The sequence below is a fragment of the Mizuhopecten yessoensis genome, unplaced genomic scaffold (assembly GCF_002113885.1).
Source record: "Mizuhopecten yessoensis strain PY_sf001 unplaced genomic scaffold, ASM211388v2 scaffold4083, whole genome shotgun sequence".
Taxonomy (NCBI): Eukaryota; Metazoa; Mollusca; class Bivalvia; order Pectinida; family Pectinidae; genus Mizuhopecten; species Mizuhopecten yessoensis.
The window spans coordinates 1,497-20,087 of NW_018405367.1; positions in this window are offsets into that span (position 1 = coordinate 1,497).

Below are 18,591 nucleotides of genomic sequence, written 5' to 3' on the forward strand. Positions count from 1 at the left end.
ACACGTTACAATACCAAGAATAATCTGTAAGATCTGTTTCGGTGAATAGGGAACATTGGCGTTGCATCAGACACTTTGTTTTGTCATTTTTGATCATAAATACAATCTAAACCATTCCGTCATTTTAAATTAAACAAATTGATTTTGTGATGATGTCCGTTACACTTGTTGAAATACGTTTTCGCGTTGTCATACAAAATTATTTTCTATGAAATGCACCAGTCATCTGGAACAAATTGGCTGCCTCCTCATGATGTTGATTACACGCAGTCACTTCGGAATAAATCATTTTACATTACTCTTTTATAATCTATTTAACGACAAATCATAAACTCATATTTATCATTCATGTTAACTCGGATGAAAGCGTTAGTGACAAGGCCTTATACAAACACTGAAAACACACACGTGACCACGTTGGCAGCACAGATGATGAATAACTGCACAGCTAATTCCATGCAAGTTTAGGTCAAACTAACAATGTTTTGTGTTTAACAATAGTGAAGCTTAACAGACAAATCATCAACTACGATTAATCACTCTTTGTCCGGGTCGGATGAAACACTGAAAGGACACATGTGATCAAGTTTGCAGGACAGATGTTGTATAACGGCACAGATAATGTCATGCAATCTATAGCGTAAGCTGACAATACTTTGTGTGTACTGATAATGAAACTTAACAGACACAATCTTTAAATACTGTAATGAATGGAGGCGTTTTCTCGAACAAATATTTTACAACTTGTCACTAACAGACATTATGTTTGCTTTAGCTCCAATCTTAAGTGTAGCTTTGTTTGTGCAATACATAACGGATCATCACATATTTTAAATTCCGTATTGCAAGAAATTTCTAATACAAACGAGATTATGGCTACCCAGATTACATAGTAATTGTATTAATTCTCTGTGTGGTTCTGAGAAAGAACAATTATTATGTAGAGGACATCTTCATATGACCTTGGCTGTTGCTCGAATACAAGTAGACTGGCCACCAGCCCCTAAGTTTTTATGAAGAATTTCTCGACTGCATTTTACTACTAGCTTATCTCTACCCCTAGTTTAGAACTTAGAACTCTAGAATCAGACATCCATGTGATCAAAATCATTAGAGTTAAAAAAAATCATTATAATTCAATATTCTTATCAATAATTTTGAAAAATAATAAAAATATCAAAGGAATACTTATCAGGGAAAAGGAAATCCTCTTATCACAATTTGCTGATGACACCTCTGTTTTTCTAGATGGTTCAAAAAAGATCTTTAGATGAAACATTAAAAGCTCTTAACTACTTTGCTAGTATTTCTGGACTAAAAATGAACTTCTCCGAGACCCAGGTAGTACGGATTGGCAGCAAAAAATACAGTGAAAACACTTTTACTACAAATTTTGACTTAACATGGGGAAGTACACGCTTCACCCTATTAGGCATAGTATACGATGTAGACCTACACAGAATTATCAAACGGAATTTTGACAAAAAGCTTGCAAAACTAAAGTCTTTAATATCTGTCTTGAACAAAAGAATACTTACACCAATAGGTAAAATAGTTGTTATCAAAACTCTACTAATATCTCAGTTTAATCATTTGTTTATATCACTTCCCAATCCTGATGACTTATATATTAAACAAATTAACAATACATTGCACAATTTTCTATGGAATGGTAAACCAGATCAGGTAAATAGGGATGTAATACTAAACAACTATGAAGAAGGGGGGCTTAAAATGATACATCTAAAATCTTTCATAACTGCTCTCAAAGCAACTTGGATCAGAAGGATATATAGTAAACTAGGAAATTGGAGTATTGCTGTGGAATCGTTATTTGATAAACAGAAATTAGCAAATATTGGAATTGAGAATTTGAAAGAAATATCAAAAAATTGTAAAAATGTATTTTGGAAAGATGTTTTAGATGCCTGGTATAAAACCATCAATGCAAGCAAAATGTACCAAACAAATATTAGTGAAAATCCGATATGGTTTAACAGTGAAATAAAAATAGATCGAAAAGTTATCTTCAATAATACATGGTACAAAAAAGGGGTACATTTTATCCATAACATTATTAAAAAAGATAAATCTTTATACAGCTTAGAAGGATTTAGTGAAAAATTTAACATTCGTGCCAATTTTTTAAGTTATCAGAGTCTAAAAAAATGTTAAAGGTCAGTATATAAGAACCGCCAAGCTTTCGATTCAGAAAATAATATTATGTTACCAAGTATACCCATAAATCTCAAGTTAATCCTAAGATGTAAAAAGGAGCTCGTGAAATATATACCATATTAATCAAAAATGAAGTTAAACCCACCGCCCAAAATAAATGGAATAAAATTTTCAATATTGATGAAGAAACATGGAAAAATATATACAAATATCCTTTCAATACCTGTACCAGTTCCAAACTACAATGGTTACAATTCAGAATAAATCATAGAATCCTAACCACAAACACATTTTTATTTCATATTGGTAAATTAGATAATTATATGTGCACTTTTTGTAAAACTCATCCAGAAACAATAACACATATATTATTGGATTGTGAAAAGGTATCTAATTTGATAGAAAATATAAGAATTACGATTATTGCTATAAATCTTGGTCTTCGATTTAAGAAAAAAGAATTTATCTTTAGCAAGCAAATTAATAAATATACAAAGTTCAACTTGGATAACTTGATATTACTCACGGTAAAACAATACATATATAAATCAAAATGCCTTGAAATAGAACTCAATCTGAATGGTCTAAAAAATCATATCAAATTCGAATTTAAAGCTCACAAAATTCTAATATCTAAAAGTAATATTAAAAATAAAATACAGATTAATACACAAATACTTCACTGGTTGCAAATTTTGAAATTAAAAGAAATTAATATAACATCTTTCTGACCTAGGTTTCCTTTGTCCTTGTTTTGTCCCACATAGGTTGTCCTTTGTCTTTTGTGTGCATTTGATTTTTGTCTGTATACCTAATGTCACGAATACCATTTATTTATTAATAATTTATTTATATATCAATTTGTGTGAGTGTTTAACTGTAAGTGTATGTGTGTCTGTGTGCGAATTATTTTTTGTCTCTGTATATAGGTACATGCTTGACAAGTATATGTTCATAGTGAATTAAAAAGAAATTATTAACAACAACTCTTAAGAAGTTTTAACAGCTTAACAATCATGCACCATATGTGGTGTATCATGTCATGTAAAAAAAAATGAAAATGAATAAAAAAATTAAAAAAAACCCAACAACAATACTCTAGAGACGGGGGCCAGTCTAAAATTCTCAACAATCTACCCTAAAATCAGCCAAGCGTGACGATGTCATTGTGTGACTTTGTGAGCTTCTTTAGTCTAAATCACGCGACGTGATCAAGCCAACCCGGAGTTTTTCAAACGAATAATCTCAACGGATTCTCTAAGTTCAGCTACATTAATTTTCCACGTTGGCATTTTGATTTCGCCATTGACTGAGATGCCACGCTTAACGTAAATTCAGAGGGGTAGAGCATTTGCGATGTTGATGGATGGCCATAGCCAAACTGCTGTCGCACGTCAGTTTGGTGTTGGCCCTTGTACAATTAACCGTCTCTGTACACGTTTCCGTGCTACTGGGTTAGTTTCCGATCGTCCCAGGAGCGGTCGTCCGCGTGTAACGACCGCACGACAAGACAGGGCGATCCGATTGTCGCACTTGCGCAACAGATTCAAGACTGCTGTAGAGACTGCGTCTCATATCTTAGGTACTCATGGCAGACCCATTAGTCCTCAAACTGTCAGGAACCGCTTGCGTGCTGAGAGAATCATTGCGCGCCGACCTTATGTCGGGCCACCTCTGACACCACGAAGGCGGCAAGTGCGTCTTGACTGGATGCGCAGCCATGGCCCGAATAGGTTTGGGATTCGTCGATGGAGGCGTGTGATGTTCACCGACGAGTCTAGATTCTGTCTGTATCGCTCAGTCGGAAGAAAAAGGGTATATCGCAGACGCGGTGAGCGTTTCGCCGACGCATGCGTGGTTTAACGCGATAGATTCGGGGCTTCTGTAATGGTTTGGGGAGGCCTCTCCCCTGAAGTAAAATCCCCCTTAGTGGTTCTGGATCAAAACCTCAATGCCGTTCGATACATAGACCAGATCCTCCTACCACATGTCCTTCCACTTCTCAGACGTCATAACCTAATTTTCCAGCAAGACAATGCTCGACCGCATGTTGCCAGAGTCTGTCGTGATTTTCTCACGCCAAACATCGTTCAGCCACTGGAATGGCCCCCATATAGCCCCGACATGTCTCCCATTGAACATTTGTGGGATGAGCTGGACAGGCGTATACTTCTACAGTATTGTAAAGAGGAGACTTGTCCCTTCATATTGATATAAAATTTTGTACAAATTTCCCAAAATATCATAGGCTATTGATTGCATAATTTAATTGTGCGTTTCTTTTTTTGTTCAGTATACAAGCTGCGAACTGAGTTAATAGCGAAACATCTTCGCATTTTCATGCAGTCAGAAAACATTGTAAATTTAACGAAGATGTAGTTTCAGCGCTCTTTGTTGAATCTCCAACGAACATTTCCAATTTGATCGACATTGCTTTGATATGGAGTTCCTTGCAAATTTTCTTTAGCAAATAGTTATATCCTAAGAACATATAGTAATCATCATTTAAATATCTACGACATCTTTGTTGTATTTGATATGTTTTCTGACCGCATGTAAATGCTGTTTCGCCGATATATTAAAATATTTCATAGACAAGATGTTAAAAAATCTAATTTAAACGACACATTTTTAGCTTTTCTGTGACGATTCGGCAAGATGATTAAAATTAACAAGAGGCCAAATGGGCCTGAATCGCTCACCTGATATTAATCTTACACTTCTAATCTTAAAAGTGGACTAAAATACAGCAACAGGCAAAAAATCAGTGTCTGATTAAAAAGAATCTATTAAAATATATAAACATATGGCACCTGTGACCTTGAAAGTCAAACAAGGACATAAAGTTGAACAGACTTAAAAGCCTTTCATCCCAGCATACTTCTTACCAATTTTAATTACTCTGGTCCCTTTGGTTATTCAGAAGTTCTTTGAAGATTTCAACATATATGACTCATGTGACCTTGAAAATGGGTGAAGGTCATTCATTTGAACAAGCATGGTAACCCTTCAGCCAAGCATGATACTGGCAAAATATCATCACGCTGGTCCTTTTGACTATAAAGAAAAGTCGTTAACAGTTTTCAACATATTTGACCCCTATGATCTTGTACATGTATATACGTTAAGGTCATTTATTTGAAAAACTTGGTAGCCATTCATTCCGGCAAGTTCCTGGCCAAATATCATCTCCCTAGGCCTCTTGGTTGTTCAGAAGAGGTCGCTTAAAGGTCTTAAACAGATTTGAACCCTGTGACCTTGAGTATCAGTCAAGGTCATTCATTTTTACAAACTTAGTAGCCCTTTATCCCAGCATGTTACTGACCAAATACCATCATCCTAGGCCTCTTCGTTATTCAGTAAAAGTTGTTTAAATGTTTAAACATATTTGACCCCTGTGACCTTGAATACAGGACAAGGTGATTTATATAAACAAACGTGGTAGCCCTTCATCTAAGCATGTCCCTGGCCAAATATCATCACCTGGGACTCTCTGGTTATTTAGAAGACGTTGTTGAAAATAGGCAAAGGTCATTCACTTTAATAAACTTGGTAGCCCTTCATCCCAGCATGATACTGGCCAAATATTAACTCCCTAGGCTTTCTGGTTATTCAGAAGAAGTTGTTTCAAGTAAAAAGTTGACGCCGGATGGACGACGGACGGCAGACGGACGGACGACAGACGGACGCCGCACCACAGCATAAGCTAAAAACAGAAAGCGCGAATATTGATTGGAAATGTTGGACACGCAATTACAAACTGAGAAACGAAATACGTAGATAAATTGAGACCGGATGTCATTCGTTTCGAATTCATAGGATATTTATTAAACTCGTCACGCCAAAGTTCGCTAATGCAAGATCCTTTCTCTCTGTCTATATAAAAGGAGGTTTCCTAATGTCCCTATGTAAGTTTAAAGAGACACAGGGTGTATATTAGTCTCGTTCAAGAAAAAGCTTGATCACTTGTTAATCTCTGCTCGGTGTAGCTTGTGTAGACAACAAGAGTCTAGTTGAACGAGACTAGGTGTATATCTATATTTGCATTATGTACACAGTTTTCAGCCTTTAAATGATCAGATCAGAGGTTTTATGATCCTGAAGACTGCTGAAAAGATATTTAAAACCTTATCAATATATATTTAAGATACTTATGATAAATACGCACGTTCTACGGTCAACGTTTACCAGTGAGGTCATTTGTTTATATTTGTGTATCAAACCAGACGTCGTTTGTTTACATTTAATTATCCGTCTCTACCAACAAAATAACAAAAATTCAATACATTTTAAGTAAATATTTAAACTTTGAACCCCCCCCCCCCCCCCCCCCCTACCAAAGAAAAAAGGAAAACGCATTTCTATTAAGCTATCTTTACAAGAACACATCAATTAGTATTCCAAGAAAATTAAGTAGCAGCAATATATTTAATAATAATAATAATAATAATAAAATGATAGTCTTTATTTATACTTGATAACAAAGTTGTGGCAAGTAGTTATAAAATATCCTTAAATTTACAAAATGTACATAAAACAGAGAACCATCAGAATAAAACATGATGAAATGCAATTGTATAAAACATTCATTACAGTACTTAGATAAGTCCGTAAAAAACTTCTTTGCACTCAGTTAAAAAGACAATAGCGAGGGTGCATTTTTAAAATGTTCATGAAAAATATTCCATGTATATGGTTCCTGGTAGGTAAAAGATATTTTAAACATATTTGTTTTAAATGAAGGTAGGTAAAACAAGTTATTAGAAAAAAGATCTGGTAAATCTTTGTACCTTGGTGAAAGGCAAGTAAGCTATCCACTGTACCACCCGACCACCCATGAGCTGCCTTCTTTGTTTCGCTTTCTGCGTCCTGAAACAAAATTTTCAAATCGTTGCTTCATTTTTTCGTATATCAGTTACAGATATCTATTCATAAAATTGAGATTAACCGAATTAAAAAGCGTCTATACCTACGTAACGCGGACATATGAACTCTAAAGATAGGACTTCTCATACGCATCGTCGGGAAAAATACCGAACGCGTTAATTTATGTTAGGTTCATAACAATATCCCCTTAAATTTAGTCTTCCCATGACCTTGTCGGCGTCTGAAGTAATCAAATACACGACAAAGGATAGGCCTATTCCAGCTGGTGTTTTGTTTGTCGACGTAATGTTTAATCTACTTGATATACATTCGTTGATGAGTAAAACACGCAACACAGCTGTAATTGAAAAATGCTAGAACTCATCCTAGTGTCCATTTCTTATTCATTAATGTCTGAAGGGATTCGTGAATCTCCAATAGACAAAGACCATTGAAATGACATTAATAATTCATGGACATTTGGGAACATTCGGTGCATTTAGTCCATTTATATTTATATTTGAAGATAAATGTGCGTCTAATATAAATAGCTTATAGTTATCACTGCTTCTTTATAATCTGGTACGCATAAAATAAATAACTCACATTTCTTGAATCATCCGGTATAACCAATATGACTCGTGGGAGGAAACCGGAGTACCCGGAAAAAAACATCCTGAGAATCGAACCCCGGTCGTCTTGGTGCCAGGCAAGTGTGCTATTTACTGCGCCACCCCACAAAGAGCTGCCTTCTTTGTTTCCCTCTATTTCCCCTATTGGGCACCGCCCCTTAGATCTAGGAGGGCCACCCCCACCGTTTATACAAAATTAGTTTCCCTTTACCCAAGGATGCTCCACACCAAATATCACCTAATCCTTCATTCATACAGAAGAAGAATGATTTTAAAGAATAATTTGCTGTGTTTCCCTATTGGGCCCCGCCCCTCAGGCCCCTGGGGTCAGACCCATCGTTTATACAAAATTGGTTTCCCTTTACCCAAGGATGCTCCACACCAAATATGGGACAAATCCTTTCATTCTTATAGAAGCAGAAGGATTTTAAAGAATTTGCTATATTTCCCCTATTGGGCCGCGCCCCTAAGCCCCCAGGGGGTCAGACCCACGGATTATACAACATTTATTCCCCTTCACCTAAGAATGTTTCAGGCCAAATATGGACCAAATCCTTTTATTCCTACATAATAAGAAGGATTTTAAAGAATTTGCTATGTTTCCCCTATTGGGCCTCGCCCCTCACGGCCCCTATGGGACCAGACCCATACAAAATTGGTTTCCCTTCAGAGAAGGATGCTTCAGACGAAATATGGAACAAATCCTTTCATTCCTACAGAAGAAGGATTTTAAAGAATTTGCTATATTTCCCCTATTGGGCCGCGCCCCTAAGCCCCCAGGGGGTCAGACCCACAGTTTATACAATATGTGTTCCCCTTCACCTAAGAATGCTTCAGGCCAAATATGGAACAAATCCTTTCATTCCTACAGAAGAAGGATTTTAAAGAATTTGCTATGTTTCCCCTATTGAGCCCCGCGCCTCAGGCCCCTGGGGGACCAAACCCACGTTTATACAAATTTGGTTCCCCTTCAACCAAGGAGGTGTTATCAGTTCCCCCACCTTTTAGAGAACAAAGAAAGTTGATAACCAAAAATGTAGGAAGACAATGGCAAACCAATTATAGTCTGTTTCATACTTACCCAACAGGTAACTTACCTATGTGAAAGTTACCTGTCTGACTTGTAGCTTGTGGCAGATACCAGTGGAATTACTCTACTAGATAATGTAGGCCTAGTGATAATGTTCACGTTACTTTGATTTGTGCCTTAGCATTGTGTAAGTTAAATTGTGATCGCTAACGCGAGTATGTATGAACGTGTGTGTGGGTGTGTGGGTGTGGGTGTGTGTGTGTGCGTGCGTGCACGATACTATTTGTATTTTCAGTTTCAGTACCGGTCACAAAATATTAACAATTACCTGGTCTTTTCCCCCTCTGTTCAAATTTGGTTTTGATGAACGTACTTAACTCTTCATAATCAACTTTTGTATCTGTTTCCTCCTCTGCCCGACCCCTTCCCCTGTTGCCCGGTGTGCCTCTGACTACATCTATTATTATGATCACGACACCTTCTCGAGCACTCACTTACCTCCCTGCCTGGTATTACGTCACCGTTCCAGACATGTAAGGTATTGCATTGAATTGTATTGAAGAGAAGATGAGATTGCTACCACTGAATGTGTCTGGTTAGAAGTTGTACTTGGTTCAGAAAAAAATATTATATGGTACTTTTTATCGACCTCCAAACTCTCCTGTCGTCATATGGTCTCATATCTCGCATTCTATAGAAAAAGCGTATAATACAGGTATTGCTCATATTGTGATAACCGGCGACTTTAATGCAAATGCCCTAGTAGACCACCATTCGTCCCACTTACGCGATATACTTGTTTCCTTAAATCTAACTCAGCTTGTTGAATCACCAACTTTTTATACAGAAGCCTCTGAGTCATTGTTAGATATAGCCTGTACTAGTAGTAATAACCTTATTAATAAATGTTATGTTGGAGAAAGCTTCCTTGACCAACCGGTTAGATATCATTGACCAATTTACTGTTCTTTTAATATTTCAAAGCGCCAGTGCAGCAGGTGTTTAAGCGAAATGTTTGGCTTTTTTAGTTAGGAAATTACGATTTATTTAGGGGAAAACCAAGCTCAGTTAACTGGAATTTATTGAGTAATTTTGATGATATTAATGATGCTGTCAAAAATGTCTTAGATATTTTGCTGACTATTGCTAAATAATGTATTCAGAATAAAACAATAACCATCAGATCCAGTGAACCCCCATGGCTATCAAACGAAATAAGGAGATTTATTCGTAAACGAAAACGCGCTTATAAAAAAGCCAAGCGTACCTTTACTGAAGCTCACTGGGCAAAGTTTCGTCGACTTCGTAACAAATGTGTTAACACAATCAAGCACACCAAATTAACATATTTTTCTTATTTATGTAGCAAACTTCTAAAACCTTCTAACATTAGTGCTAAATAATGGTGGAAAACTGTAAAGCAACTATTACTTAACTCTGGTAAATTTTGTATACCACCATTGCTTCATAATAATAGCACTGTCTCAGATGACTTTGAGAAAGCTTATTTAATGACTTCTGTTGTGCCCAGTCTACAGTTGATGACTCCAATGTAAATATCCCTTACATTAACGACGAATGTAATAATTTCTTATCTGATACTAACATCACAGCTAATGATGTCAGAGATGCTATTCTTACCACTGACTGTTCTAAGGCCATTGGTCCTGACCTGGTAAATCCTCGTCTTCTTAAAGAATCAGTAAATATCATATGTGTCCCCTTAGGAAATCTCTTTAACAGATATACAAGCTAAAATAAAGTTATTCGCTGATGACATCTCTCTTTACGTCGCTGTTGATATTCCTAGAGTCAGCGCAGACATTCTTAATAGTGACCTTCATAAAAACCATAACTGGTCGCAAAGATAGTTAGTAAATGTTAACCCTTCCAAAACAGAAACCCTGCTCATTAGCAGAAAAACCATTAAACCTCTTCACCCTCCCTTAAATATGAACAATACTAAAATCTCTTAAGTTACAACACACAAGCATTTAGGTGTTTTGTTTCTCTCTGGAAATGGTCATTGGAATGAACACATCAGTTATTTGATATCTAAGATTTCACCTAAAATAAATATCTTACGTAAATTTAAATTCTCTTTGGACAGGTATAGTCTCCAAACTATGAACTACACTCTTATTCGACCTATATTACACTAGGGCGATATCTTATGGGACTGCCTTACTAAAGCTCAATCTGAGTTATTAGAAAATCTTCAATTAGAAGCAGCACGCATAGTCACTGGCGGCACTAGACTCACAAGTAGAATTAAACTGTATACTGAAACAGGTTGGCTTCCCCTCGAGGAAAGACGTGAACAGCACAAGCTTATTCTTTTCCACAAAATGGTTCATGGTCTGGCTCCTCAATATCTTCTAAATATTCTACTGTAACCGAAATTACCATATCTATGATACTCGAACAGTTAATAATTTTCTTCCATTAGTTTGTCACAAGCGTCTCTATAATAAATATGTTTTGCTATATGTCATCAGTATCTGGAACTCCTTGCCTGACTATGTCAAGAACGACCCTTCAATTTTTAAACTTAAAACCTATCTACGCAAGCCCGCTCACAAAATTCAAATTTTCTACTTTAATGGTACGTTCCCTTAAGTTTTATCTGAACCAGAGAAATCTAATTGATAGTCCCCTGTGTTCTTGCATGCAAGCAAATGAAACCAATGAACATTATCTATTACATTGGTGGTTTTTTTTCTCAACTACGTTTACATACATTTAACAAATTAAACCATCCACTCTCAACTGATTTACTTTTTGTTCGGGAATGATGAGCTTACAGATGATGATTTTTTTTTCATCTATACAAAACTTCATCATCCATTCTAAAAGATTTGACTAAGTTCTATTCATTATACAACGATTCTTTGTTTCACATCACCTATTTCCTCTCCTTCTTTTCTTATTGGCACGGGCATCCTTGGGTGAAGGGGAACCAATTTTGTATAAACCGTGGGTCTGACCCCGAGGGTCCTGAGGGGCGGGGCCCAATAGGGAACACATAGTAAATTCTTTAAAATCCGTCTTCTTCTGTAGAAATGAAAGGATTTGTTCCATTTTTGGTCTGAAGCATCCTTGTGTGAAGGGGAACTAATTTTGTATAAACCGTGGGTCAGGCCCCCGAGGGGCCTGAGGGGCGTGGCCCAATAGGGAACACATAGTAAATTCTTTATAATCCATTTTCTTCTGCAGGAATGAAAGAATGTGTTCCACATTGAGTCTGAAGTATCCTTGGGTAAAGGGGAACAAATTTAGTATAAACCATGGGTCTGGCCTCAGAGGGGCCTGAGGCGCGGGGCCCAATAAGGGAAACATAGCAAATTATTCTTTAAAATCCTTCTTCTTCTGTAGGAATTAAAGGATTTGTTCCATGTTTGGTCTGAAGCATCCTTGGGTGAAAAGAAACCAATTTTGTACAAACCGTGGGTCTGCCCCGATAGGGGCCTGAGGGGCGGGGCCCAATAGGGGAAAAATAGCAAATTCTTTAAGATCCTTCTACTTCTATCGGAATGAAAGGATTTGTTTCATATTTGGTCTGAAGCATCCTTGGGTAAAGGGGAACCAATTTTGTATAAACCAGGTCTGGCCCCAGAAGAGCCTGTGGGTGGGGCCCAATAGGGGAAATATAGCAAATTCTTTAAAATCCTTCTTCCTTTGTAGGAATGAAAAGGATTTGTTCAATATTTGGTCTGAAGCATCCTTGGGTGAAGGGGAACCAATTTTGTATAAACCGTGCGTCCGGTCCCCAGGGGCCTGAGGGGGCGGGGCCAAAAGGGGGCAATCGGCTATATTGATTTAAGCGACTTATTCTTAGTTCCAATAAATGGACATCACCCATATTTGACTGAAAGCATCCCTCGGTAGTGGAGATTAAAANCCCCACCCTTTCAGACATAGTCCCTGGGTCATAATTTTGAAACGGTTGAGATCCCCACCCCAGAACTGTATATGCAAATGCTTGGCATAAAGAGACAAAAGTAGTCATGGTATTAGAATAGATCCTGGAGTCTGACCGAACCCCTAGGGACCTAGTTTCTTAGTCACAGCTTGGAAACAGTTGAGATCCCCACCCTATAACCATGCATATATACAATTGCTGAGTATAAAGAGATGAATGCACATATGCTTCCAGGATGGCCTTGGGGTCTGCCCCACCCATGAAGACTTAACCACTGTTTCACAACTTCGAAATGGTTAAGATCCCCACCCCAAAACTATCTATACAATTGTTGGGCATAAATAGACGTTTGCATTCATGCTATTAGAATTGACCCAGGGTCTGCCCCAACCTTGCAGACTTAACCCCTGGGTCATAACTTTGAAACGGTTGAGATCCCCACCCCAAGACTATGAATACAAATGCTGGACAAAAAGAGACGAATGCAGCCATGATATTAGAATTGATTCTGGGGTCTGGCCGCAACCCTAGGGATCTAGTTTCTGAGTCACAGCTTGGAAACAGTTGAGATTCCCACCCCATAACCATACATTAAATTGCTAGGCATGACAATTCTAATACAGACATACTACAAGAATTGGTATTGGGGTCTGGCATATTCCCTTGGATCTCATTTGGAGAATATTTTGCCATAATTGCTTAGATATCCAGGTGAGCGATACAGGCCCTCTGATACTATTCCAGTATAGCCTTTGGTTGAGGTCGACACCTGGATTTATCGACCTGAGAAAAGATATATTAACCGAGGACGCAGTGCGTTCATTTGGATACACTATAGTGCAATATTTAGCCAAACTCTAGTAACTTATGTTGTTTTGACCAATAAAATGATGAATTATCCAACAAAATTATGTTAAGTTTCTATTCAATTAAAGAGGTTCTACATTATTTATCATGTTTATCTAATGCAGTTAGTTATTGTTATGCATTTTTAGCTCACCTGGTCCGAAGGACTATGGTGAGCTTATGCCATACTGCAGCGTCCGTCGTCCGTCAACTTTTCCTTTAAACTGCTACTTGTTCTGAACGGCCAGATTTTGACTAAATTTGGTCTCGAGTATACTAAGACCAAGGGGACTCAAATTTTGTAGAAACAGTGGGTGTGGCCCCCTTGGGGGTAGTGGGGCGGGGCCGAATAGGGGAAATAGAGGTAAAACTTTTAAAATCCTTCTTCTATCATAGGGATTAAGGGATTTTATCCTAAATTAGTCTGGAGCATCCTTGGACCAAGGGGACACAATTTTGTATAAACGGTGCGTGTGGCCCCTCCTGGGGCAAAGACGCAGGGCCTAATAGGGGAAATATAGAGGTAAAACATTTAAAATCCTTCTTCTATCATAGGGATTAAGGGATTTTATCCTAAATTAGTCTGGAGCATCCTGGGGCCAAGGGGAGACAATTTTGTATAAACGGTGGGTGTGGCCCCCCTGGGGCAGAGAGGCAGGGCCAAATAGGGGAAATACAGGTAAAACCTTTAAAATCCTTCTTCTAAGGGATGAAGGGATTTCATCCCAATTTGGTCTGAAGAATCTTTGGGCAAGAGGGAGTCAATTTTGTATAAACAGTTAGTGTGCCCCTCCATCCCTAAGGTGAAGGGGACTATTTTGTATAAACGTTTGGTCTGACCCCCTGGAACAGAAGGGTGGAATCCAATAGGGGTAACATACCAAATTCTTCAAAATACTTCATCTTTTGGAGGAATAACAGGATTTTGTCCAAATTTGGGATAAAGCACCCATGTGTGCAGGGGAACCAATTTTGTATAATCTGTGGATTTAAACCCCCTGGGGCAGAGGGGCGGGGCGAAATAGGAAAAATAGAAAAATTGCTTTAAAATCCTCCTTCTTCTGTAGGAATGACAGGAGTATGTCCATTTTGGTCTAAAGCATCCTTGGGTGAAGGGGAACTAATTTTGTATCAACGGTGGGTCTGACCCCCCTGGGGGGCAGAGGGGTGGGGCCCAATAGTGGAAACATAGCAAATTCTTCAAAATCCTCCTTTTTTCTGTAGGAATGACAGGATTTTGTCCAATTGCATATAAATATAACCCCTGACTAACCATGAAATACATGTACAGCAACATCTGGCTATTTCATCTTCAAGTTTGCTAACATTTCTCTATTGAGATAAAGAAGCAAAATATGTTGAGGAGTTGTGGAAATTCTTTGTACCATATGTTTTTATGACACTCATTTGATTCACACTATTAAGTCGACATAAGCAAGTTTCATTTTCCTTGTTGAGTGCCATTCCTTCAGTACCTTTTAATATAACACCTGATATCTTTCCAAAAGCTCTTTCAAAAGTCTTGGTCAAATCATTCTTGGATTGAAACTTGACTGCTTATTTTGGTATTCTTTTTATTACAATAACAATAATAAGATGTGTTTGTTTTTTAATCAGAACTGTAACAGATCAATTGATTTTTTTTTCCAAATGTTGATCTACATTGTAATTTTGTTGCTAGAAAACCATCCCTATATAAGTATCGGGGTAAATAATAATAACTTTTAAAATTTCCCGATGATCTCCAAGAATTATGACATGTAAGCCTTTTGAGCAAGCTTGCCGAGGCTGGTATTACTTATAAATTATAATTATAGAAATATAGTAATTGCTTTAAAAGAATATTTTCTCAGATATCCATGGAATAGTGTGCTAGGATATATCTGGAATGATTATGCATATCATGAGATCATGGTTGTTCTAAGACAATCAGTCCTTATGTTAATTATTTTTTAAAGTTTATAGTCTATCACTTTTTTTCTTGTGTAATAATACAACTCGATACAAAAACAGCTAGAAGTTTATGATTCTCTAAGCAATGTATGATTATTAAAATAAAGAATTATTTAAGCTAGAAAGAACACTACATCTTCGTTTCATCCGGAGTACGGTGAGAATTACCGGATACATTTCGAGAGCGTTTATTAGTTTTATTACGGTACCGTCGAGGATGCGGCGTTGCGGTCGCATTGTTCAACACCAGAACGGTGCAAGTTCAAGCGAACGTCTGTTTGCTGTAGGTCTACATAAAAGTATATTTTTTATAGGGCAGTACACGTCTACAATAAAATGAGACGCAAGATTAAATTTCAGCATGTCTTCCTGTAAATGATTCTCGAACGAGGTGAACTAGCGAGTGTAGATGGTCGGAAACTTGAATGGTGGGAAACTTCGATGATCTTGTTGGATTACGATTTGGACCGCCTCAAGATCAATATCACGTTTGCAAAACTCCACATTCGTCCTGAATTAATTGGAAGGTTTTAAAAGTAAATGGTCTAGAAATACTCGGGACGAAACGTCTCTTCCTTTCTCTCAATGGAGCAGACGGGCACCTGCAGCGAACGATATGTCCGCCATATTAAAGATCAAATTCAGACTTAATAGGGGAAATAGAGGTAAACATTCAAAATCCTTCTTCTACCGTAGGGATTAAGGGATTTTATTCTAATTTATACTTGGGCCAAGGGGACTAAATATTGTATAAATGGTGGATGTGGCCCCCCTGGGGGCAGAGAGATGGGGTCGAATAGTGGAAATAGAGTTAAAACCTTTTAAATCCTTCTCCTACCGCAGGGATAAAGGGAAATAGAGGTAAACCTATAAAATCCTTCTCCTACCGTAGGGATAAACTGATTTTATCCTAATTTGGTCTGGAACATCCTTGGTCCAAGGGGACTCAATTTTGTATAAACGGTGGATGTGGCATCCCTGGGGGCAGAGACGTTGCCCCCAGGTGGGCCACACCTACCCTTTAAACGAAATCGAATCCCCTTGGCCCGAGGATGATCCACGCCAAATTAAAATAAAATCCCTTTATCCCTTTGTTAGAAAGACGAGCGGGCAGGTGAGCTAAAAACAGTGACGTGAATTCATAACAATGACTATTTTAAACAAGTGCTCAATTTTGAAATATGTAAAGAATGTTTGCAAGAGGCGATGTCTTAAACTATATCCTGGCATGCCGTGTTTTACTTTTTTCAATCAATAATGATTTTTTTTAGATATTTTATATTTTATATGTTTTAATACCTTACATCAATTTTGAACCTGTAAGGAACCTCCATGCCGAATATCAGCGTCCTAGTACAAATATTTCAAATAAAATAAGTGACTTCCAACACTTGCATTTTAACCTTAACTAACGTCGATGCCAACACTAATGTCAACCCCGGGATGACTACATTGCCAACCATTCCAACAATATCGTCCTCAGTATGTTTCATTTTGGCCTTTGTTGTGCTTTTCATAAGCAATGCTCCAAAATAATTTACAACCATGTATTTATACCACCGTGTGGCTTTCTTTGAAAAGAAAGCTCGCACAACATGTTTAAGATTGATCAAAGATCTTTTGAATTATTCAAAGTTTACGAACTATTAATTGTACTTCTTGCGTATACAATACCGCATACGACGGCAACCCTGAATAAGTGGTAATGAGAATGGTAGTTAAGGTTTGTATAATAGCTCAGTTGAGCAACTGAAAGAGCCAGGGATAAAATGTTGTTGATGAGGATTCTTGTGAAGTTCCAGTATCTAATACAAACAATCAGGTCCGTATTCTTATCATTAACAGCTATTCGGAAAGATTATGCTACAGACGCGTGATTTTCTAGTATTTCGTCTCTCGACAAAAATGGGAAATATTTATAGGTAGGATTTCCTTGGTTATCGAGCAGACCTAGTTCTTGCTGCAAGCAGGTAATGTATTAGTGTTTTCAGAAAAAAACACCTATTAAGTTATAAGATGCTGTGTCTGCAGACCCAACTATATATATTTACATTTGAATGGCATTGTCACTATATAGCCTCTTTGAAAGCTGTGTCGTTGATGGGACTTTAATTGCCATGCCGCACGAGACATAATTACCATGCCGCACGAGACACAATTCTTAGCGTATTAATTACAACACTGACTGGAACTACAATATCCAATATAAATAAACATGACGGCTGCTGAAATATCATCGGGCATTGTGAGATTTGACAATGTCATTGTAAATTTATGTGCAAAATAAAAAATAAAATAAAAAACACTTTTATTACAACGAAAACAAGACCAAGGTCTGCAATATCGTACAAAATGCACATCGGTCGAAATCACCAATGCCGGCAATGGAAGCAATTTTAACGCTCATGCAATTTATCAGAAATAGCGTCTGTTACACTGCACTGATCAACAGCTGGGGTTCGTTACAAATGTCTGAAATACACATATTATATAGACCTACTGACACATATGTTACAGACCTACTGATATGAGTCACAGCACACATAAACATTTCAGACATTTGTAACGAACCTGTGCTCCGTCGCAAGATCACTCACTTCAAACGCTATCAGTTTCACGCGTCTCGCATCCACGGACGGTTCCTCAGTTTCTGACGACATGTCAAATAACGCGTCTGTTATAGAATCTACCGACTATTGTCGGGTTCCCATACAATCAACAAATGCATTCACGCCTGGATTCTTCACAAAATGAGCAAAGAGGAAAGTTCGAATTAACTTCCAAAAATAACTCCCTCGTGGAGGTCAAGGTCCCATTCACGGTGTTCACTGTATTTATCCATGCGCAAAATTTGTTCTGGGGGAAAATCGAAACAATTTCAAATCTAACTTTCAGCTCAGATTTCTATTGAAAAACTGGAATCACCCTATAGACATATCATACGCAATTGTATTGATACTAAATTGTGGAATAAATTTGAAGTGTTTGTTAAAATGTCAAAGTACTACTTTGTTTGCCAATCAGCACGCGACAATACGCTGTTCAAACTATTGAACGAAATTGTGTGGACTGTCGATAAGGCGGGCATTTTTAATTTTAATTATAAATTATAAGTTAAAAAAGAACATAAGAGGCAGAGAAAACGTAAATATAAGTATTGAACT